General features: G+C 43.2%; 1 long non-coding RNA gene across 1 annotated transcript; it reads right to left on the minus strand.

Moving 5' to 3' along the window:
• Positions 1-17,985: 17,985 nt before the first annotated feature.
• On the minus strand, positions 17,986-21,803 carry LOC138743076 (uncharacterized). Its single transcript, XR_011344645.1, has 3 exons — positions 21,701-21,803; positions 20,268-20,414; positions 17,986-18,420 (listed from the first exon to the last, which is right to left on the minus strand). It is a non-coding gene; the product is annotated as an uncharacterized lncRNA (long non-coding RNA).
• Positions 21,804-21,825: the final 22 nt, after the last annotated feature.

The following is a 21,825-nucleotide window of genomic DNA, read 5'->3' on the forward strand; positions in this document are numbered from 1 at the left end:
TTCTTTGGTGCACCTCTGTCACGGTGGCCAGTGGAGAGCTCGCCATATAACACGATCTTGGGAAGGCGATGGTCCTCCATTCTGGAGACATGACCCATCCAGCGCAGCTGGATCTTCAGCAGCGTGGACTCGATGCTGTCGACCTCTGCCATCTCGAGTACTTCGACGTTAGGGATGTAAGCGCTCCAATGGATGTTGAGGATGGAGCGGAGACAACGCTGGTGGAAGCATTCTAGGAGCCGTAGGTGGTGCCGGTAGAGGACCCATGATTCGGAGCCGAACAGGAGTGTGGGTATGACAACGGCTCTGTATACGCTTATCTTTGTGAGGTTTTTCAGTTGGTTGTTTTTCCAGACTCTTTTGTGTAGTCTTCCAAAGGCGCTATTTGCCTTGGCGAGTCTGTTGTCTATCTCATTGTCGATCCTTGCATCTGATGAAATGGTTCTTTTCAATCTTCTTCAGCATGATGCTGAACCAAGCCATGAAAGACCCCAACAATGAAGACGCTGTTTACATCCGGTACCGCACGGATGGCAGTCTCTTCAATCTGAGGCGCCGCAAGCTCACACCAAGACACAAGAGAAACTTGTCCGTGAACTACTCTTTGCAGACAATGCCGCTTTAGTTGCCCATTCAGAGCCAGCTCTTCAGCGCTTGACGTCCTGCTTTGCGGAAACTGCCAAAATGTTTGGCCTGGAAGTCAGCCTGAAGAAAACTGAGGTCCTCCATCAGCCAGCTCCCCACCATGATTACCAGCCCCCCCACATCTCCATCGGGCGCACAAAACTCAAAATGGTCAACCAGTTTACCTATCTCGGCTGCACCATTTCCCCATATTAGTCAGTCATAAAAAAGCATAACTGGTGAAACACTAATGTTAATTACAGTGCACGCCAGATGACATTTTATGTTCTCAAATTTTTGATGATGGTTTACTGTTACTGAAAGCAGAACAGCTTATTGGTATGTTTAGCAAGAATAGGGAAGGAAAGTGTTTAGTAGCCCACTGCATTAACTCAAGATGTGGAAGTTGACATTTAATTTTCAGATGACAGGAAAGGATTTCTTGTTAACAAGTCCCTGCCTCTAAATTACATGATTCCAATATGATAATATCTGTTTATTTGACTAAAATTCATATTTTAAAATGATTTAATACCATTAAACAATGATTTATCTTGCAGCAGCCAATGTAAACAATTAGCATGCAGAAAACAAAGTCTAGGTTGTCTGGCTAGGTGACATCACCCCTTGAGTATCCAGACTAGCTTTTATAAACTGTTGTGAATTGGCTCCACTGTGCATACTTAATTTAATCCACGTGTACCTGTGAGGCCTGATTTTAGCACAGGGTGAGGGCAGGAATCTGTTCTAACTGATCTCACCACATCTGAGACCAAGGGTGTGTTTATCAGTTTGAAATGTTGGGTCTCAGTTCATTGACTCTGATTGACTTCCTCCCAAAGCTGACAGGATGTGGGTATAAGAAGCATCATTCAGAATGACCATGGACCATTGCCAGAGATAACGCAAGGTTTCTGCTCACCTTCGACTAAGTCCAGGACTTTTCTGTATTGCATTATGGTCAATGAAGTTTTTTTTTTAAAGTAATTTTGCAATGTAGAAAAATGGAGCTACTAATTTATAAACAACAAACTGCCTCAAGAAGTCGGTGGTAATGCTGGGGAAACTAGTCTGGTCCTTGGTTGAAAGTCTCATGTAAAGAAAGGGAACTTCGAACACTTCAAGACATGAGTACCGTAATGCTCCCTCAATATCAAAATAAGGTGTCAATCTAGTCTTCGAAACTAATAGGAAGACAACGTAAACACACAACCTTCTAACCATGAGGAAGGATGCAAGGGAGTCTCTTTCTTGTTATTTTGGTTATTTATCACTGATAAATCATAGTGCTTGATCTCAGAAGAGCTTGGGCAAAGATAATGCAGGTTCACTGGAGTGCTAATTGCAGATTCAAGGTTCATTTATTGTCCTGTACTGAGACACAAAATGTAATAATACACAAAATTCGTAAGACACACAAAGAGGTGTCACCAGCATTGCCCAGCATCCCCAACAATAAGAGAAAGAGAAGTAAAAGAGAGTCCCTTCAGAGACACCGAGTGCCTGTGGATTGGCCTCCAGTGCTCCCGCTGCCTCTGTAGATGCACAACCTCCTATCCGATCAATGACTGAGCACAAGCTCCCAGACAAGAACCTCCGATACGATCAGGAAGCCTTCGGCACCCAAGGCCCTTTTGGGTGCCCTTCTTGCCCTCTTGAATCCATGTCCCGATACCTGGTTCCCACAAGCCAGTCACCAGCAGCTTGATGTGAATCCTTCAACCCCCATCTACCCCCCCTCTCCCCCACCACCCCAGTCTCTGGTCTTCAGCAGCCTGCGGCCTGGTTTGAATTGTATGTGTTGTTGGCTTGTGCTAACAGCACAGCTAACATTTTGGAGAAGTTCGCTAGCTTCACAAAACTCTCTTGGGAGCTAACTGTTTAAGGATATTAGGTTTGTTCATCAAAGTGCTTGGTTACATTACAAAGAATTTGGCCATTATTCAGCTGGTATGATTAATTGTAGTTATATACTGTCCTAAGTATAATGATTAATCTCAAAAAAAAAACACCTAACAATTTAATTTTATATGGTACATGTAATGAAGTGAACCATAAGGCATTTCATAAGAATATTATCTCATAAAATGTCACCAAGGCACACAAGAGACTATGAGAGCAGATGACTGCAAGGGAAAGAAAGTTAATCTGTATTGTTATCAAAAATGATTCCTCTAAAGACTGTGAAACACTTGGGACTCCCTGGAAAGAATGAGTCACTGACAATTTTTGAGATTTAAGATTCAAGATTCCTTTATTTTTAAGTAATAAAGACAGTGCAATATTAAACGGAATTTACTTTCATCTGCCGTAAGGCCGACAGATTTGCCATCAGCAAAAATTGCCTGGAGTGCCTCTTACAGACAGAGAAAGAGAAGCAAAAAAGAGTTCTCCCCTCCAGAGTCACCGAGTGTCCATGGATTCACCTCCTGCGCTCCCGCCGCCACCCCCACCCCCCCAACAGCCAAACCGAGTCCAGTCCAAACCATCAGCAGCCCGAGCTCCAGATCTGAACCCGTGACATGAACAGGAACCCTTCAGCGCCAGCGGCACACTCTTGCTTCCCGGTTTCAATACCTGGTACCCCTTCAGCCAGTCTTCAGCCAGTCTCCAGCTGTCAGACGCCTGGTGTGAATCTTTCCCTCACAGTCGCCAGCAGCTCGTGGTCTGCGTGGGTTCCTCACCTCACCCGCCGCCTGTGTGTTCTTCAGCCACTGAACCCCTCACTGACCCCTGCCGTGGTCACCATCCTGTAGGTAATTTCCTCTGCTTCGCCTCCTCAAACGAGGGTGTTCTGCCCATTTTCTGGTGCCCTATGCCAGTCTTCTGCTTCCCCAAAGCCATGCAACATCCTGATCTAAAATGTGTTTCTGTATGGGCTGTCCTAGAGAAAGATACTGATACATTTCAGCCTAATACTGATGATCCATTGATATTGTTCCCACACCACTATTGTTATAACCTTCATCTGTGGTAGTTTGTTATTCTACATTCTTCCGCCGGGCATAAGAACTATGCCACATGTGAAGGCCAGGAGTTGGACTTGATTGTCAGATACGCTCGCCACTACCACCCTTTGGCTATGACCTTTAGAACCAGTTAGTCACCACATTACAGGACATCATCTCACCATCAAATTTTCAGAGATTACTTCATTCCAGCCTCAAGATATGAATGCCAAGAGTTAGATAAGGGCTCTACATTCCAGGATTGATTATCATACTGTTATAGAGTGCAAATATGCTTCAATCACTGCAAGAATGTGAAATAACAAGCTACTACAGATGAAGGTTACAACATACAGTCCAGCAATGTGGGAACTCTTGTCAGTTGAGGTGAAAGTATCCTGTGATCGATATCCTATGATCGATAGTTCTGTGTCTTCCTCATACACTGGAAAAGTCTCAATAATTCACTCCAGAATGTTCCAAAGTGCTTCACAGCCTGCAGAGTAACATAGCAATGCAAATGAATTTATTTACAACACGATGGCAGACCATTCCAGCCATTGAAACCTGTGTCACCCAATTACACCCAATAAACCTACCAATCCTGTCCATTTTTTGGAGGGTCTGAGAAAATTAGAGCACTTGAGGAACACCTATGCAGGTCACGGGAAGAACACATAAACTCTTTTCGGACTTCACTCAGGCATCATTCTTCACTCCATCGAGGACATCCACAAGAGGTGGTGTCTCAAGAAATCCACCTCTATCTTCAAGGATCCTTAACACCCAGGCCATGCCCTCTTCACTCTGCATCCATCAGGAAGGAGGTAAAGGTAAAGGTTCCATTACTACATTTAGAATGTAACAGACATGAAATTCTTTGTCTCCACTTTGTCCAGTGACCCTCACACAAATGAGGCCCCAGCGAAGAATGAACTTGCGACTGCTGGCTTACAAGACCACTGAGCTATCGGAGCCTCAGTGTACAGGGGAGTACAGGAGCCTGAAGACAAGCAGCCAGCGACACAAGAACAGCTTCTCTGCCATCATGTTTCTGAATAGACAATGAACCACAGACATGACATCACTTTCTTTTATTTACTCTTTTCTTAAAACTGTAATTTATAGCAATATTTTTACCTGTAATGCTGCAAAACAATGAATTTTGTGACATGTTTAAGTCAATAAATCCTGATTCTGATTCAACAGACAGCGTCGGATTCAAACATGAGCTGATGGCGCTTTAATAGCGTTGCACTAACTGTCTAAAGAAATCTCTTGGTGTCTGCCACATTGACCACCGCCAGTGGGCTGAGATATCGCCTCAAACCGTGCATCTTGGCGCCTCACAGTTCGGCGGGCAGCAACCTCCTTTGAAGAAGACCGCAGAGCCCACCTCACTGACAAAAGACAAAGGAGGAAAAACCCAACACCCAACCCCAACCCACCAATTTTCCCCTGCAACCGCTGCAACCGTGTCTGCCTGTCCCCCTCCATGAATCTTCGGCCACGAACCCAAGCCGAGAAGACTAACTGTTATACTAGCCATGCCGCCATTCATCATATTAACTCCTAATTCATCTGTTCATGTATCTGGGCCAGTTTAAGGCTTCTCACTGTAATTGTACGGCAATGATATTGTGGCAGAAGCCACGGCAGATTGTGAATGCTTTGCTACTATTGGTGCAGTTATAATGAGCCAGAAGGCATAAGGCCGTGTTGTGAATATTTTTCAAGTGGATTAATCTAAAGTGGCTCAGGATCCTCGCTAATTATCACTGGACTGTTCTTGAATCTGGTCATACAGCAGGGATAGATGCTGCTTGGATAAAGCAGCTGAGATTGAATTGACTTTATATCGCTTCTGATTCTTCTGTCCATTGAAGTCAGATTCAGTGGAGATAGAAAAGGAAATGCCAACTTGCATGAGTCCATTTTACCAGAGTACTCTGCTCCAAGATTAAAGCCTGGAAATGCAAAAGCTGCAGATGGCGGAATCTCGAGTAAACAAAGCGAAGGGACTCGGGGTGGAGGAGGGAGGTGTCTGGCAGCATGATGGAAATTGTCAGTCAACCTTTTGGGCTGGGAGGCCTTTACCGAGACTTGTGTGGGAATTGGGGATATCAAATATATAAAGTGGGTGGGGGGGGGGGGGGGAGAGGAAAGGAGGGGGAGAAGCCAAGAGTTGATAAGATACCGAATAGAAAAAGAATAGAAAGCACTTAGAGGGGAGGGGATGAAGATTAGAGAGAAAGTGAGAGCGGGAGCAGGTAAAGGACAGATGGAACTAGTTAGACCACATAGAGGAGTATTATTTTGCCAATTATACTTTCAGGCTTTGTATTCATGAAATATTGAGGAACGAGATCTTGGAGAAATAACAGCATTGATGGACAAGTAAAGATGCACTGATCTTTCCAACCGATCCCTTACAACTGTGCAACTTTGATCTCCTAGCCTTGGTACTCATCACCCCAGACTAAAGACTGACCTCCTGTTAGCGATGCAAAACATAATAAATGAAAACAAACAAAAAACAGCAGGTGCTGTAAATTTCTCTTCCCTGGAGTCATCGGGCTCCTGAATGGACCTCACAAATAGTGGCCTCGTGCTGCCCATGTGATGTACTAATTGATCTTTCACTGTAACAGCATGCACTGTAATATGCTCTTGTTCTACTACTTTGTATCGCCTTGTGCAACCCTGTCCAGCAGGGTTGCTGGACAGCTCACAATGCAAACCCTTCTCACTGCATAATGTGGAAACTTGTAATCTAAAACAAAGTAGACATACTGGAAGAATTTAGCAAAGTCAGGCAGCCTCTGCGGAAAGAGATATTTTTTCTAATTTTAATTTTTTGAATTAAATTTTTAAAAAATGTTCTTTTAAATGTAATTTAACTCATTCCTTCCCACCAACCTCCCACCCAGCACCTTCCCCTGTGACCGCAGGAGGTGCCACATTTGCACCCACACCTCTGCTATCACCAGGGTCCAGGGCCCCAAACAGACCTTTCAAGTTGAGGAACCCTTCACTTGTGTATCCATAGGACTTATTTACTGCAACCTGTGCTCCCTTTGTGGCCTTCTCTACATCGGAGAGACTGGACATAGACTGGGAGATCACTTCACTGAGTATCAGCACACTCCATCTACAACAGTGATAGAGACCTCCTGGAAGTAAAACATTTCAGCTCTGGTATCACACTCCCATACTCACTTATCTGTCCAGAGCCTCGTGTACTATCCCATCAAGATCACCCGCAAATTGGAGGAAGAGCACTCGATTTTCCGTCTGGGCACTCTCCAGCCAGATGGCATTGAGATCGACTTTTCACATTTCTGCTAACCTGCTCTCCTCTTTCCCCTCTCTCCTTCCCTTCTCCTTCCTCCCTTCACCATCCCTCCTCCACTTGATCGCTGCTGTCTCCTCCCTCCCTTCTTCACCTATCACCTCCTGCCTTTGCGACCACACCTCCCCCCTTACCTTTGCTATAGAAAGGACACTGAGTTTCTCCAGCTTTGTTTTTTTTTACTTCAACCACGATGTCTATAGATTTTCGTGTTTTACTTGAACCTCCCCCTTGTTACACTAATCATGGTCAGCTCTGACACCACAAAAATAAGAGCGCCTGTCTTGTATTTATTATCTATTTTTAATTTAACGCAAGCTATCGATGCTTTTCCTTCATGATATTAGCACCACGCTGTTACAGCGCCACCAATTGGGACCTTGGTTCAAATCCTGTGCTGTCTATTAGGAGTTTGCATGTTCTCCCCGTGTCTGTGTGGGTTTCCTCTGGGTGCCCACTGTTCAAGATGGGGGCTGTAGGTCAATTGGGTGCAATTGGGCAGCGCAGGCTAGTGGGCCGAAAGGACCTGTTACCGTGCTATATGTCAAAATTTAAAATGTAAATTTAAAATAAATTAAATTTTAAAATGTAAAATTAAAATTAATGATGAATCTGCACAGCTGCACTGAGTAAGAATTTCAGTGCATGTGTACATTGTACAATGTGTATGACAATAAACTCATTCTAATAAGCAGCAGCTTTCAATTATAGCCGATGTTGGAAACTAACCAAATGCTGGAAGTAAGCTATAATGACTACTTAACTCTAGTGACTGGAACAAATTTTTAACCCCCCTACATTCTTTACACAGCTTGGTGTCAGCATATGTGCAGAAACCTGTCCCATCTCTTTAAATAAAGTCATGAAGATAATTGTCTTGCTGCATTTACTGTTTCGCATTTCAGTGATTTATTACTTTTTCTTATGAACTATCTCTGTGACCTCAAAACCTGGGAATGTTTCCTCCTCATGACAATATAGCAAGTGAATAATCTCTTCCCGCATGAATCTATTTCCTGATGTTGTGTCTAATTAGCTTCCTTCAAACACAATTGTCTGAGCTTGCTGGATTCATATCTCTACCTCCTCCACAGGACGAATGGCACTTCTGCTGATGACTTCAAGGCTTTAGCGGCAGATAAATAATTTGTAGCGCTGTGAGAAAATGACTCTGCTTCGCCGATGAATCCTGAGTGTAATTTGAAGCATGGTCCAAGTTCCTTGGAGTTCACTTAACTAATGACCCATGATGAACACAATACATCTCCTCACTTGTCAGGAAGGCACAACTGCGACTGCACTTCCTGAGATGACCACAGCCGGCAAAGCTACCAACCACTATCATGTCAACCTTCTGTTGGAGTTCTATCGAAAGTGTTCTGGCCAGCTGCATCACTGTGTGGTACGTTTGCTGTAGAGAATTGGAACAGAGGCCAATCTACAGGACCAAAAGAGGATCACTGGGGTCTCACTTCCCTCCCCCAATACTCCCCCAACCCCGCCCCCCCCCCCCCCCCATCAACATGATCTACCGGGATTGCTGTCTGAAGAGGACGTGTAAAATCATTGAGGTCCCCCCTCCACCCCACATCTTTCACCTACTCCCATCAGGAAAGAGATACAGGGTCAGTACCACCAGGCTGAAGAACAGCTTCTTTCCATGTGCAGTGAGAATGCTGAACGACCAAAGGATCTGCTCAAACTAACCATCCGAGACTCTCATATTCAGCAAGCAAACATCTATTTATTTATTTATAAATACACATATTTATGCTGCATAGATATTCTTTGTCTGTATGTACATCATGTCTGGTTGTGTGCCTGCATGTTTTGAACCGAGGACCAGGGAACGTTGTTTCATTGGGTTGTGCTTGTGCAATCGGATGATAATAAACTTGAACTTTTATACTGAGCTTTAATTATAAAAGTCATGAAAACAAAGTGTTGTGTAAGAAACAAGCATGCTGGAAATGTACAGCATGACAGGTAGCATCCGTAGGGAGGAGGAGATGGAAGGGAAGGCTTCTGGTGAGATGGAGGACAGGAGAGTTTAATTGACAAAGGGAGTAACGGTGCAAAATGAAAGAAGGTGAAGAGGTGAAGAGTACAGAATACTTATCTGATATTACCACAAAAGGTAGAATCTTCGCAATAACAATGCTAATAATCTGAAGCAAATAAATTTAATGAGGAGTCCTGACGGCTGTAATAAGATCTAATGGAAGATGGAGACCTTAACCTAGAATCTATAAGAGCCAGGTGCTGGAAATCATCCTACAACTGCCCATCCCAGCCATTCTCAACCTTGTTTTGGTTGTGGCCTCTTTAGGACTCTGCTCAAAGTTTATGCCCCACCCCCGACTTCCCTGTGAAGCAGTCAAGTTTAGTTGATCTCTTCTGTACTTCTCTCCTCCCGACTACAAAAAAAATTTAAAAATGTCATGATATCAGTCCGTGAATGTACTGTGGCCTCCAGGGGGTGGTTGTGGTGTGTGGCCCCTGTTGAGAATGGTTGGCCTTCACCAGTGCCAGGGTCAAATTTTGAACAGTGTGGGTCCTGGCTGAGCTCAATGCCCAAAAATGCAGGAGAATCTCAGTATGAAGTTAACCTTTTGGTGCTTTGATTGTCGTAAAAAACACACAGAAATGCTGGAGGATCTCAGCCGGTCTCGCAGACACATTACTGATGTTTCGGGCCTGAGCCCTTAAGAAATTTAGATATACAGCACGGTAACAGGCCATGTTGGCCCACAAGTCTGTGCCCCCCAATTTACACTCCCAATCTACATCTCCGGTACGTTTTGAATGGTGGCAGGAAACCGGAGTCCCCAGAGAAAACCTTTGCAGACACGGAGATAATGCACAAATTCCTTACAGACAGCATGGGATTTGAACCCTGGTCCGGTCCTGATCCCTGGCGCTGTAAAGGTATTGCACTAACTGCTACGCCAATCATGCCATCCCTTCTTTACATAATAAGCAAAGAACAGGAAGTCGTCAGAATAAAGACTGAAGGCTGGCAGGGGAGGAGTCCAGACCAACAGACAAAGGTGTTAATTGGATATGGTAGGAGGAAAGGTCAGAATTGATTTTGGCTCTGTGAAAGGAAACCGAGGTAAAAGATGGGGGGGAGGGGAGAGAGAGAGAGAGTGAGAGAGAGAGAGAGAGAGAGAGAGACAGAGACAGAGACAGAGACAGAGAGAGAGAGAGAGAGAGAGATAGAGATGGAGACAGAGAGAGAGAGAGAGAGAGAGACAGAGAGAGAGAGACAGACAGACAGAGACAGAGAGAGAGAGACAGAGACAGAGAGAGAGAGAGAGAGACAGAGACAGAGAGACAGAGACAGAGAGAGAGAGAGATAGAGACAGAGACGGAGACAGAGAGAGAGAGAGACAGAGAGAGAGAGAGACAGAGACAGAGACAGAGAGAGAGAGAGACAGAGACAGAGAGAGAGAGAGACAGAGAGAGAGAGACAGAGAGAGAGAGACAGAGAGAGAGACAGAGACACAGAGAGAGAGAGAGACAGACAGAGAGAGAGAGACAGAGACAGAGAGAGAGAGAGACAGAGAGAGAGAGAGACAGAGAGAGAGAGACAGAGAGAGAGACAGAGACAGAGAGAGAGAGAGAGTCAGACAGAGACAGAGACAGAGAGAGAGAGAGAGAGAGAGAGACAGAGACAGAGACAGAGAGACAGAGAGAGAGACAGAGACAGAGAGAGAGAGAGAGAGAGATATACAGACAGACAGACAAACAGAGCTAGGAGAAAGAGAAACACGAGAAGTCAATAATAATGCCATCCAGTTGGAGGGTGTCCAGACGGAAGATGCGGTCCTGTTCCTCCAATTTGCAGGTGGTCTCAGTCTGGAAATGCATGAGACACAGCATCCATGGACAGGGCCAGATTAAGCTAGTGTGGTACCTGTAGTATATGTTATAAAGGGGCCCTAAATTGTAAGAAATGCACATAAATATTGAAACATCTACTAGTTTAAAAGCGAGAATAAAAGGGGCAAGTAGGACATCAAATGCCAGGGGAAGCTAAATTCAGAGGAGAGAGATGAACGCAAAGTGATAAATTGTTGGAAATGCAACCTCACGCATTTTATACAAACTTTTGCAGATGAAGTATGTTTCAAGGGGACTCGGTAGCTGGGCAAAGGGGAGAGGTGACAGGGTGAAGGACAGAATTTTCAGCTGAATGTCTGGTGGTGGGCAACAGAAACCTCAGCAAAGGGGCACGTCAGATGCTTTGCAAGTGGCTGGAGACCTGCCTGGCCATCAATATCAGCGCCCATCCCTGTGGTATCAGCAGACCCCCTGCTCTCACTCCAGGGATGAGAGCATGAGCCAGTTCACTGAAATGTTGGGCTTGAATAAAAAGGGAGACAGTTGCCTGAAAGACAGCATCTACTTGGATCATTGCATCGAGAACCCTGAGGAGAGTGTCGATGCAGATTCCCCCGGTAAGTGAACATAATGGTCACAGTGTTGCATCAACAGCAAGGAGTATCTTCAGCTTGATATTTTAGTTCAAAATATCACGACATATTCTTAAAATTAGTGATTTTAACTTGCAAAATATTGACTGTAAAAGGACTGGATGGTTTGGAGTTTGTGAAATGTGTTCAGGACAGAATTCTAAATGAATACATAGAGGTAGGAGAATCCTAGCGAAGATTTTGCCTGCAATGGAGAACAGCGTGATTCCCCTGTAGTTTGAGCAGTCTGATTTCTCGCCTGTTTTTGTACAGGGTGACGATGATGGCATCACGAAGGTCCTGAGGCAGTTTTCCTTGGTCCCAACAAAGCTTGAAAAACTCATGCAGATTGGCATGCAGAGTTTTGCCGCCAGCCTTCCAGACCTCTGGGGGGATTCCATCCATACCTGCTGCTTTGCCACTTTTCAGTTGTTCAATTGCCTTATATGTCTCTTCCCGGGTGAGGACCTCATCCAGCTCTAGCCTTAGGGGCTGTTGAGGGAGCTGGAGCAGGGCAGAATCTTGGACTGAGCGGTTGGCACTGAAGAGATTGGAAGTGTTCTGACCATCGGTTGAGGATGGAGATCTTGTCGCTGAGGAGGACTTTGCCGTCTGAGCTGCGCAGCGGGCTTTGGTCTTGGGGTGAGGGGCCGTACACAGCTTTTAGAGCCTCGTAAAAATCCATGAAGTCGCCAATGTTCGCGCTGAGCTGGGTTCGTTTGGCTAGTCCACCACTCATTTTGGATCTCCCGAGTTTGCGCTGAAGATGGCTGCATGCGCGACGGAAGGCTTGTTTCTTCTCTGGCCAGGACGGCTTTGTAAGGTGAGCCTGGTGGGCAGCTCGCTTCTTTGCCAGCAGCTCCTGGATTTCCTGGCTGTTTTAGTTGAACCAGTCCTTGTATTTCCTGGAGGAGATGCAAGGATCGACAACGAGATAGACGACAGACTCGCAAAGGCATATAGCGCCTTTGGAAGACTACACAAAAGAGTCTGGAAAAACAACCAACTGAAAAACCTTACAAAGATAAGCGTATACAGAGCCGTTGTCATACCCACACTCCTGATCGGCTCCGAATCATGGGTCCTCTACCGGCATCACCTACGGCTCCTAGAACGCTTCCACCAGCGTTGTCTCCGCTCCATCCTCAACATTCATTGGAGCGACTTCATCCCTAACATCGAAGTACTCTAGATGGCAGAGGCCGACAGCATCGAATCCATGCTGTTGAACATCCACTGCGCTGGGTAGGTCACGTCTCCAGAATAGAGGACCATCGCCTTCCCAAGATCGTGTTATATGGCGAGCTCTCCACTGGCCATCGTGTCAGAGGTGCACCAAAGAACAGGTACAAGGACTGCCTAAAGAAATCTCTTGGTGCCTACCCCATTGACCACCGCCAGTGGGCTGATATCGCCTCAAACCGTGCATCTTGGCGCCTCACAGTTCGGCGGGCAGCAACCTCCTTTGAAGAAGACCGCAGAGCCCACCTCACTGACAAAAGACAAGGAGGAAAAACCCAACACCCAACCCCAACCAACCAATTTTCCCCTGCAACCGCTGCAACCGTGTCTGCCTGTCCCGCATCGGACTTGTCAGCCACAAACGAGCCTGCAGCTGACGTGGACATTTACCCCCTCCATAAATCTTCGTCCGCGAAGCCAAGCCAAAGAAAACATAGAGGTACCAATGAGAGAGGATGCAGTACCTGATCTACTATTAGGGAACAAGACAGGTCGGTTGACAGATGTATGTGTTGGTGACCATTATGGGTCCAGTGACCATAATGCCATTAGCTTCAAGTTACTTATGGAAAAGGTAAGTCTGGTTCTCATGTTGGGATTCTAAATTGGAGAAACTTTGAGGAAATGACAAAGGGACTAAGAGGAGGAGTGGATTGGAATATGTTGCTTTATGGCAAGAATGTGAGAGGTAAGTGGATGGCCTTCAAGGGAGAAATTTTGAGAGTTCAGAGTTTGCATGTTCCTGTTAGGATTAAAGGCAAAGTTAACAGGTGTAGGAAAACCTGGTTTTCAAGGGATTTTGGCGATCTGGTTAAGAAAAAGAGGGAGGTATACAGCAAATATAGGCAACAAGGAATTAATGAGGTACCTGAAGAGGACAAAAAAAGCAAGAAAATACTCAAGAAATAAATCAGGAAGGCAAAAAGAAGACATGAAGTTGCTCTGGCAGATAATAGGAAGTTAAACCTGAAGGGGTTCTATAAGTATATTAAGAGTAAAAGGATAGTAAGGGGCAAAATTGGTCCCCTAGAAGATCAGAGTGGTCAACTATGTGTGGAGCCTCACGCATTGGGGGAGATCTTAAACAGTTTTTTTTGTATCAGTATTTACTCAGGAAACTGGCATTGTGTACAAGGAAAGAAGGGAAATAAACAGAAAAGTCATGGAACAGATGGGAGATTAAGGAGGAAGAGGTGCTTCCTGCCCAGGCCAGATATGAAATTCCCTCGGACTTGAGGGAGACTAGTGTAGAGATTTCAGGGGCTCTGGCTGATATATTAAAAATAATCCTTGGCCACAGGTGAGGTGCCAGAGGATTGGAGCATAGCTCATGTTGTCCTGTTGTTTAAAAAAGGGCTCCAAAAATAAACCAGGTAATTATAGGCCAGTGAGCCTCATTCAGTGGTGGGCAAATTTTTGGAGAGGGTTCTGAGAGACAGGATGTTTGAACAGTCATGGGCTGATTAAAGGTAGTCAGCATGGCTTTGTGCATCGTAGGTCATGTTTAACAAATCTTGCAGAGTTTTTTGAGGAGGTTACCAAGTAGGTAGATGAAAGAAGGGCTGTGGATGTTGTCTACGTGGACTTTAATAAAGCCTCTGACAAGGTCCCACATAGGAGATTAGTTCAGAAGGTTCAGACACTGGGTATACAATGAGAGGTTGTAAACTAGATTCAAAATTGGCTGTGTGGGAGAAGACAGACAATGGTAGTAGATGATTGCTTCTCAGGTTGGAGGCCTGTACCTCAGGATCCGTGTTACGACCATTATTGTTTGTTGTATATATTAATGATCTGGATAATAATGTGGTGAATTGGATGGCACAAAGATAGGAAGCGTGGACAGCGAGGAAAATTTTCAAAGCTTGCAGAGGGATCTGGATCAGCTGGGAGAATGGGCCAAAAAATGGCAGATGGAATTTAATGCAAACACGTGTGAGGTGATGCATTTTGGAAGGGCAAAGCAAGGTAGGAGATATGGCACTGAGGAGTGTGGAGGAGCAGGGAGATCTAGGAATACAAATACATTATTCTCTGAAAGCAATGTCACATGTGGACAGGGTTGTAAAGAAAGCTTTTGGTAGCTTAGCCTTTATAAATCAAAGTATTGAGTATAAGAGTTGAAATGTTATGTTGAAAATATTTAAGACATCGGTAAGGCCAAATTTGGAATATTGTGTGCAGTTCTGGGTGCTTAATGACAAGAATTATATCAATAACATTGAAAGAGTGCAAAGAAGATTTACTAGGATGAGCCAGGTCTTCAGGAGTTGAGTTACAGGGAAAGATTAAACAGGTTAGGACTTTATTCCTTGGAGCGAAGAAGAATGAGAAGAGATTTGACCGAGGTTTACAAGATTTTGAGAGGTATAAAGAGAGTGAATGAGAATAGGCTTTTTCCACTTAGACTGGGGGAGATGTATACGAGAGATCATAGTTTTAAGCTGAAGGAAGAAAGGTTTAGGGGAAACATTAGGGAGAAGTTCTTCACTCAGAGAGTGATGAGGGTGTGGAATGAGCTGCCTCTGACGTGGTGAATGCGGGCTCGATCGCGTGTTTTAAGAATAAATTGGATAGGTACATGGATAGAAGAGGCATGGAGGGTTATGGAATGGGAGCAGGGCTGTGGGATTAGCGGAATGATAGTCGTCACAGACTAGATGGGCCGTATGGCCTGTTTTATGTGCTGTAGCGTTCTATGGTAGTAGACCCTGGAATATCCTAGTCTGGTGATGGAAGAGTCATGAAGAAGGCACTGGAGTTTGTAAAAACACAATGCTGGAGAAACTTTAATGAAGGGCTCAAGACTGAAACATTGGTTATGTATCTTAATCTTTGCTAGATAAAGTACACTGTTTGACCTGCTGAGTGTCTCCAGCTTTGTGTTTTCACTTTAACCACAGTTTTACAGGTGCTGGAGTGAAGCAATTTTACTGTGGGACAATTCTTAATAGAACAAGAGATTTGGGTCAAATAGGGATATTATGGTGATGTCAAAGAAAGTATCACCTTTTAGCTAAGATGTTAAACAAGAGGCAATCTGCTTCTCCTGTGGTATAATTGAACTCATGATTTTATTACAAGACTGGGTCTTCCAGCTGACATTTATCCTTTTTTTACATTATCTAAAAAGGTTTTATTTATTTATTGACATCAGTGGCAATAACCCCTCCCCCAACTGAAGAGAGAGTTAAGAGGCTTATGGCATTGACAGGTATAACCAAGGTGGTTTGCAGTTACCAAACTTTAGAAATTATTATAGAGCCACACAATTAAGGTATTTATCAGATTTTTACCAGACAAGGGAAAAACCAGACTGGACTAAGATAGAACTAGATAAAATAGGAGAGAAGGTACCGGAATATATACTTTATAAGTGGGATGAAAAGTTGGTGCAATATAAAAGCTCAACAGTATTGCATCATTTTCTTAATATATGGAAGAAGATCCACTTAGAAAGGAAAAAAACGAATTACCAAATACCAAAATTATTATTGATGCAAAATCCACTAATCCCTTTTACAATAGACAATCTTTCCTTTAGAGAATGGGAGAGAAAAGGAATCAAAAGAATAGAAAATTGTTTTTTGGGAAATAATTTATTAACATTTGAACAGTTGAACTACAAATATGGAATAACTCATGGTACAATATTTGCATATCATCAACTGAAAGCTTATTTAAAGGACAAATTGGGAAACAGTCTGAGATTACCAGAAGGAAGCAGCTTTGAATACGTGATTACAGACACAATGATAATTAAAAGATTGATAACAAACATGTACATCAAGCTGCAAGATAAGGAAAATGATGAAATAAGCTATAAACCTAAACAAAAGTGGGAAAAGGATCTAAACATAAAGATAAAAAATGAAGCATGGGAAAAGTTATGTTCTGGAACTATGAGAAATACAATAAGCACAAGGTTATTCATGATACAGTATAACTGGTTACACAGGGTATATATCACGCCCCAAAAGTTAAAAGAATGGGATTCAACATTATCAGATTGATCTTTTCGCTGTAAGAAGGAAATGGGAACAACAGTACATGCAATGTGGGCATGTACGAAAGTGAATACATTTTGGAAAGAACTAAATCAGATATTAAATAAAATCACAAAAAATAACATACCAAAAAATCCAGAGATCTTTCTTTTAAGTAACATAAGAAGTAAAGAATTAGGCCTCAAATTGGATAAAACACAAAAAAGATTTATTATGATAGCCTTAGCAGTAGCAAAAAAATGTATAATGTCAACTTGGAAAATGGAAGAGAGCCTGAGAATACAGCAATGGTACATGGAAATGAATAAATGTATTCCATGGAAAAAATAACATATAATTTAAAAAATAATGTCACATTGTTTGAACAAATTTGGGAACCATACATGGAACATAACAGAGAGGGCTTGCCTAGAACCTCCATCCCTTAAAATGATAAGACAAAACAACTTGATTCAGTGTGTAATAAATAGATGACGCATTTTTCTTGTCTATTTTCCTTTGTGTGAAGATATTGTTTTATGGTTTTATTGTATTGTATATGTTGAATATTTATGGGTTTTAGAGGAGAGGGAGTGGAAGAGGGAAAAAAGGGAGAAAATGCTACTGTGTATATTTAATGAGAAATGTTTGTACATATTTTGGTTGGTATGGTTCACAGTGTGAAAAATAAAAATATTTAAAGTAAAGTTGTGTTCAGAGAAATATTGCAGCTACGTGAGTCTTAAAAAAATAATTTTGTGTTTATTCACTTACTTTTTTTCTCCATATAAATTTTATGAGAGTGAATCTTATTCCATATCTTAATGTAATTTAATGTTAGTGTAGCGGTTAGTGCAATGCTGTTACAGCCCCAGCGATCGGGGCCAGGATTCAAATCCTGTGCTATCTGTAAGGAGTTGCTACGTTCTCCCGAGCCTGCGTGGGTTTCCCCAGAGGCTTCAGTTTCCTCCCAGCATTTGAAATGTACCGGGAGTTGTAGGTTATTTGGGTAGCATGGGCTTGTGGGCCGAAATGGCCTGTTAAATTTAGACAAACAGCATGGTAACAGGCCCTTTGGCCCACAAGCCCGTGCCAGCCATTTGCACTCAATTGACCTACAACCCCTGGTATGATTTTTGAACGGTGGGAGGAAAGCAGATCACCCTGAGGAAACCCACGTAGGCAAGGAGAGAACGTACAAACTTCTTGCAAACAGCATGGGCTTTGAACCCCTTTCCTGGTCCCTGGTGCTGTAACAGTGTGGCACTAACTGTTAAGTAGTATTTGTGAGTTCTGTAAGGGAAAAAGGCCTGTACCGGATTCAATATTACCTTCACTTGCTTTGTTCCCAACATCTGAAAATTATTTGTTTTGTTTGAGTTGAATAAGATTTCAGCATTAAAAAATTGATGACTTATCCAATATTTTAACCTGCAGTAGTGTTTTCATCACCACAGGCACATTTATTTACATTTATTTAGTTTCCAATCTTGTAGCCATGCTGCTGGCAATATAAACTTTCCCAATATTCTTTAAGGAATGTAAATATTGCACTGATTACTTCAGAAACTAACACAAAAATTGTTTCCATTTCATTACTTGCTCCAGCAGTTTTGCTCTACTGTGTAATCAAATTATTCTTGAAGAATCTGCTATTTTCCACTGATCCCCTCAGTCCATTGTCTAGGTCAAGCAGACAGCTGTGATGCACCAATATGGTTGGATATTGCAAACCAGTTGTAATTGAATCTCTTAATCTTGCATTGGCTGGAATTCCAAAATTGTTGCAGCTGAAGAGAATCCAAAATAAAGAACAAGTCTTTCCAGATAACAAAAGAGAGAGAAAAATGTTACTGTATAGAGACTTCATCCAGTTTTCTCATTTCAATTCCTATTAGAAATGATTGAGTTGTAAGGAGAGGCTGGATAGGCTGGGCTTTTATGTCCCTGGAGTAAGCTGAGCAGTAACCTTATGGAGTTATTTAAAATTATGAGGTGCATTTCTACAGCTGTGTGCAGACCAGCTGCATCACAGTCTGGTATGAGGGCAAAGCCTGGAAAAGATAGTAGACACAGCCCAGGACAACACAGGCAAAACCCTCCCCATTAACGAGAACATATACAGGGATCACGGCTGTCGGGAAATAGCATAAATCATCAAAGACTCACACCACCCAGAACACGCTCTGTTCTCGCTACTGCCATCAGGAAATAGGTGTAGGTGCCACAAAATTCGCACCACCAGGGTTCAGGAACAGCTGCTACCCCTCTGTGATAGTACAGATTCTATCACCAATGTTTTTGTGTAATTACACCAATGTGTATCTCTTGGTGCCTGCCACATTGACCACCGCCAGTGGGCTGATCTCGCCTCAAACCGTGCATCTTGGCGCCTCACAGTTCGGCGGGCAGCAACCTCCTTTGAAGAAGACCGCAGAGCCCACCTCACTGACAAATGACAAAGGAGGAAAAACCCAACACCCAACCCCAACCCACCAATTTTCCCCTGCAACCGCTGCAACCGTATCTGCCTGTGCCGCATCGGACTTGTCAGCCACAAACGAGCCTGCAGCTGACATGGACATTTACCCCTCCATAAATCTTCGACCGCGAAGCCAAGCTAAAGAAAAGAAATGGATATGTGCAGATGGTAGTCTCGGATGACTGTCATTGGCTGAGAGTGTAGCCACACCTTAAAGGATTGCTCCTAGCCAGACCAGGTCATTCTGGACTGGTCGACCTACTTGTGATATGTTTCAGTCGTTTAGTTAATAAAAGCCTTGGTTTGGATCAACAAGTCTTTGGTTCTTTCGACGTGCTCTACACCCTCCACCATCAGATTCCTCAATAACAAACTCAATCGGGGACTCATTTCAAGACTCTTACTTTTGCACTTTATTTATATTGCACAGTTGTTTACATTTTTGATGCACCATCAATAATCACAAAAGACTGAAGTTGTGAATCTGATAGGCTTTTATTAACTGTAGACTAGAATAGCAGTCAACCTCATTGACTGATCAAGGGAGAGTGAAATGAAGAGCATGCAAAGGACTATGGGTAGAACAGTCTTGGGAGGCGGGTCCAGCCAGCAACAGCCAATCATAGCATAACAGTGGTTTATCACAATTTCTTTATTTGTTTACATGTGCAGTATATACTTTTTTATTGAGTACAGTTTTTTGCACCATCAATAAGTAGTAATTCTGCCTGGGCCTCAGTAGAAGAATCTCAGGGTTATATGTGATGTCTTGTATGTACTTTGACAATAAATCTTAACTTTGAACTGAACTTTGAACTTTGCATGAATAATGTGGATAGGTAGAGTCTTTTCCCAAGCGTAGGGGAATGAAAGGCCATAGGTTAAAGGTGAGAGGGGAAAGCTTTAAAAGACACCTGAGGGGTTACTTTTTAATCACAGAGGAAGAGATGGAGGAGTAGGTTATTACAACATTTAAAAGACAGTTGGACAGGTACATGAATAGTGAAGGTTTAGAGGATTATGGGTCAAATGCAGGCAAATGGGATTAGCTCAGGGAGGCAACTTGGCTGGCAGGGTTGATTTGGGCTGAAGGGCCTCTTTCCATGCTGTAAAAACTTAATGACACCATGACTCCAGGAATCAGCAATTACTCACCTCTGATTCTATAGATATTTGTTCTTTGCGCATTCCCCTCCAGCAAGGAAGAGCCCCATCAAAACAAATGCCATTTCTCCTTGAATTACTCATTCTCTGTGAAATATCATCTCTTTCATATTTTCCATCCAAGTCAAAATAATTTTGCTATAAATATAAAAACATATCTTAAGCTCTCATTTAAAGAAATTCATGAATTATTGGGGTTTATAAAAACACAAGGGACATGGATAAAGTGAATGCTCACCGACTATTCCCAGGGTAGACAATTCTCGAACTTGAGGGCCTAGGTAGGCCAATAAACATCTTAAGGATATTTCTCTACATGTGAATTTCTCACCTATTTACTTCCATCCTACCAAACTTTACCCTTGCATTTAAATGAGGATGAAATCTAGGAGATATAGGGAAGACTGACTGGCCTATTTTACACTAACAAAATGGGAGCACATCCATTTGTGTGCACGACAAATGATGAAAGATGGCCTATAAGGAGCTCTAATAGCAAACTCTTTTGTTGAAAAAAAGATCTCAGGTGCTCAGCTTCCAGGCAAAACCCTCCCCACCATTGAGAACATCTATGGAGAATGCTGCCATCGGAGAGCAACAGTGATCATCACAGATCCACACCACCCAGCACACGCTCTGTTCTCACTGATCCCATCAGGAAAGAGGTGCAAGACACGCACCACCAGGTTCAGAAACTGCTGCTACCCTCAACGACAAACTCAATCAGGGACTCATTTCAGGACTCTTACTTTTGCACTTTATTGATATTTTTCTCTCTGCATTGTCCAGTCAGTTTGTTTACATTTATTGATCTATGTACATGTCTTCATTGTTTACGTGTGTACGTTATGTACAGTTTTTCTACATTACCAATAAGTGGTAATTCTGCTTCACCAGCAGAAAAAGAATCTCAGGGTTGTATGTGATGGTCTGAAATATCTGAAATATGAATCTGAGCTTTCCTGAGTCAAGGTGAGAGTATCAGCCCAATTACCCTTTCCAAGACAGTTCATCACCCCTTCTGACTCATCCCAGAAATCCGAGAGGTTACCTGGAAACAATCAGGCTGATAAACTTGAATTTGAACTTGATCATCACCTTATCCATTCCCTTCTCATCCCTACTTCCTCCCACCAAGCTTCATTCTCCACTTATTCCGTGACAGAGCCATTCAATCCGAATGGGAGAATTGCTGAGCTATGAAATGTCCAGAGGTCAGACAACATTGGCCACTGTCCAGAAATTCCTGCATTTCAAGGAAGACCTTTCACCTACTTCCTATCACATTTGTCGGACATAATTTCTTCACTGGAGGTAACTATTAATGTAATAAATAAACAAACCAAGGGTGTTTGAATACTTTACCAGGTAGGTCTGGCTTACTATCACAGAACACCAGATAACTTTACACAGCATCTGCCTACCTGCAAGGTGTAATGATATGGTATTGTATATACTGGCCAGAACAGGCACGAGCTGGCCCACCCTCCTGATGACATCCTCTCCTAGATTCGTCCCTGGACTCCTCCCCTGTGACCCAGGCCATAAA

This window comes from Narcine bancroftii, chromosome 9 (genome assembly GCF_036971445.1).
Source record: "Narcine bancroftii isolate sNarBan1 chromosome 9, sNarBan1.hap1, whole genome shotgun sequence".
In the NCBI taxonomy this organism is placed as follows: Eukaryota; Metazoa; Chordata; class Chondrichthyes; order Torpediniformes; family Narcinidae; genus Narcine; species Narcine bancroftii.